Below are 3805 nucleotides of genomic sequence, written 5' to 3'. Positions count from 1 at the left end.
GAAACAACTTCATTAATTATACAATGTAAAAAAATGTACTCAACTCACTATCTAGGACTGCAAAGAAAATTGAAAAATTGACTAGCCTTCTTATAACCATAACTATGTATCTGGTATCCATCTTCCCACGTTAGAAACAACATCATTGATTCTGCAAGGAGTAATAGAGTCAAATCTACTACTCTAACATAGTATCCTAGTTTCCACCATATCATTGATAGAAATATTGAGCCTTTCAAGGTGCAAGCCTTAGAGAAAAATATTGCTTTAGGTTCCCCAACTCATCTATCTAGCACAATATGGATTTTCCCTTGTAGATATTTAGCTAAATTGCATTAGGTAAACTTTTTTATACAAATAAAAGAACATGAACTTAAAAATGTAGCTTGTCATCTGCTCTTTGCATCTCCATTATTAGCTATTCCTTTAATGATAGAGCTACTTGAAGAAAAAATGCATCAATCACTCTTCAGATACACCAGATTAAGGATTTAATGAAAGCAAAGCATATAATATTAGGTCTCTAAGTACCATGTCATCAAACCTGAAACTTTAAGATCTCAAAAAAATTGAAAATTGTTGTTTTTCTTTGTTGGAAGTTGAAAGCACTTTAAAAAAGATCCCAAAGGAAGTCAAAAAGATCTCACTTGCCTCATGAAGATTTTTTTTTGGATCATCATCCAATTGCATGTCTGATTAAAGCAAATTGCAGTTTCAGTCAAGCTTAAAAATGGACTATTCACAACCCCCATTTTACAATGTACACTTGAATCACCCACCATTCATAGAAGCCACAATCCTGAAGTCCTATAAAATATTTACAAAGTCACATGAGAGAGCTAGACATTAAATGACTTAGTGGTCAGTACGTGTGCAAGTCTATGCAGAAGCCAAAGAGAGATTGGTCAAATTATGATCCAAGATCTATACACATAATGCATAATATGCTATAGGAAGTACCCAATAACCATCATAAGGTTCTCATAACTCTCCATGAGAAAAGAAAATTAAAGATTTGTGACTCAAATGCTAATACTCAAAACTGGTACAACGTGCCAAGCCTCTATTTGTTGCTTGAGCTCATGCTTTTCCTTGAAAAAAAAAACATCTAGCAAAAGATCCTTAAAATATTCAACAAAAAAAATACACTCTTCCTCATTCATATCTGAGAACTTAATACCATTTCCATTCATTGCACTATCTCATGTCCACTTTGCATGGCTCCAACAGTTGTTATTCCTTGCTTGCTACTGCACCCTCTTTGAAATCCTACATGACAAGAACCACTCTGGTTCCTATATGAGAAACTAGCACACCTCAATGATGTAGACAACCCTAAAGAAAAAGGGCTTCCTTGATGATTGAATGAAGGCTTCCCTAAATCCCTCAATAAACTTGGATTTTACATTTCCAGAATTGGTTCTTGCATTTTTTTTTCCTCTAAAGATGAAATTTCTTCTAGCTTTGAAAGTGTACTCCAACATCCTCCCTTTGGAGTTCTAGGTGAAGGGAAATTTGATCCAAAGGGAAACTTACCTCCACATGAAATTTTGGGTGTGCCATTTGAATTAGAATTAATGAACAAATCAGTTTTTTGAGAAGGGGATGACAAGAATTGAGGAAACAAATAGGAAACTCTATCAATTTCACATTTGTTAAGATCATTTACTTCCTTAGAGACATGTCTAGGTGAAGACCATTTTGATTCAAATGGAAACTTCCCTCCACATGAAGTTCTAGGTGTACCATTTGAAATAGTATTAACATGCAAATTAGTTCTTTGGGAAGGGGATGACAAGGATCGGTAAAACATATAGGGAACTCTACTGGTTTCAACTTTATCAAAGCCATTTAATTCCATAGAGTCACATTGATTATCATGATTGTAACATGTTTTCTTCATCCAAACATTATGAGAAGATTTTATGTAATTTTCCTCATCATCCTCATAGTCCATGTCAAATTGAATTTTCTCAACCATATAATCTTCTTCCAATGAAATTTCCAAAACAATATCCTCCCCATCTCTTCCTTAGACCTAATGGTTGACATTTCACGATTGACCTCCAACTTTTCTTACATACAAAAAAATTCCAATTCACTTGGTGCCTCTTCCATCCCCTAAGATTCACAACTCATCATAGCTCCAAATTTTTGCAAGAAAAAGTCCAGATTCAATAGTTTTTTTCAAGAAAATAGTGCATAAAACTAGAATCTTTAAACAAGCCTCTCAAACCATAGGTAATTTCACTCTCAACATCTCTACATCCTTGATGGGATCAAGTTTGTATATATATATATATTTTAGTTCATCCTTTGAGAAAGGTATTAATGCCTAAGGCCAATGAAGCCACTCAAAATAAGGATCTTCCAGATTTTCTAGAAGGCACAGACCATGATCTATAGGTATGAGCTCCAAAGGTTCACATCTAACTTGAGGTTATCTTCCTACTCTCTCCATATTCTTCACAAGAAGGTTGCTTGCATGTCTATCAGTTTTAAGTATGCTAATATCTAATATGCCAATCCTATGTATAGAAGCCACTAGAAAACTAGAAGTTTTGTGATTACTGGCATCAAAATGATGCGAGACAAATTGTTGAAAGGAAGCTATCTTGCTTAAATTCTGTCTTTCATTTTGAAATTTTCTTTTAGTCATGGCTTTTTTAACATTAAAAATTGAGTGTGTGATCTTAATGAGCATAGTAAGGGGCACCTTTGCAAAATGATCATGGTCTAAAAGATAAGTTGCCACTTCCCTAATTCCTGTCTCGCCCACTCTCACTGATCTATTTAACCCTGGTTGCCCCAAAACTTTTCCCACAAAACCTCTAGGATTGTTTGGAGTAAAAGGTTCCTCATCTGTTGGCTTTACAATAGCAACATACTTGTCTCTCCTATTTTAGAAAAAATAGGCACCACCAAGGCCACCACAAACAAGAATTGGCTCTACACCATGCTCAACAGCCTTAACTACATCCTTAACTAGCTTCTTGATTTCCCCAGAGTTTCTTGAACCTTCAACAATCTCAAAAAACCCACTTCTATCTCTTTGAAGTTGTCCATCAATAGTTGGAGAAAGACATGGTGTAGACAAACTCTGATGGAAAGATCCTCTTGTTAGATGAAGGGGAGCATCATTGCATACTACACTCAAATCATTTTTCAGCACTTTATCTCCAAATTTAAGAGAGCTTTCATCATTGGGTACATTCAAGGCTATCTTCATCTTCTTTTTAATAATATGTGCATTGTTAGCTCTATCTAATTCAATGCCCAAAACACTACTTGTGTCTATCTACATGAACACATGTTGCCTCACTATTTTCCTACTATCCAACTTATTAAAACCTTTGTATTGTCTATTTTCACCTCTTTCTACAATACCAACAACCATTTCTATTTCTATCGGACTATCCAATTGAAAAGAGAAAGTGTAGTGTTTATAAAACTTAAACTCAATGTTAGCACTCAACACCAAAAGATATGGTCTCCAAACTACTGGTTGTAGGGTAGAGGACTTTTACCACTAGAAAGATCATGAGACTATAAACATAAATTTAGGGTCTTTTAGGCTATTCATAATAAACATGAAAGAAACAGGTTGACTGATGCACAAATTTTGATTACAGTTATGAAAACTAATGTTAAAGAATAGATTTTCTCTAGAATTCGTATATGTTAGTACATAAATAACAGAGATAATAAAATGTTCTTGAACTTGAAATGTAAATATATCCTTTGATGTGCTTGCACTAATTGATTTTGATGCCTTGTTATGCTAGGCAGATCAAGTATACATATC

At 34.3% G+C, this 3805-nt stretch overlaps 1 pseudogene; it reads right to left on the bottom strand.

Moving 5' to 3' along the window:
* Nucleotides 1–1036: 1036 nt before the first annotated feature.
* LOC149553751 (phosphatidylinositol 4-kinase gamma 6 pseudogene) lies at nt 1037–3418 on the bottom strand (annotated as a pseudogene).
* Between the last annotated feature and the right edge of the window lie 387 nt (nt 3419–3805).

Source organism: Cupressus sempervirens, chromosome 6 (assembly GCF_028749045.1).
Source record: "Cupressus sempervirens isolate cs-2001-9-10 chromosome 6, ASM2874904v1, whole genome shotgun sequence".
Classification (NCBI taxonomy): Eukaryota; Viridiplantae; Streptophyta; class Pinopsida; order Cupressales; family Cupressaceae; genus Cupressus; species Cupressus sempervirens.
This window is presented reverse-complemented; position numbering and strand designations above follow the sequence as displayed.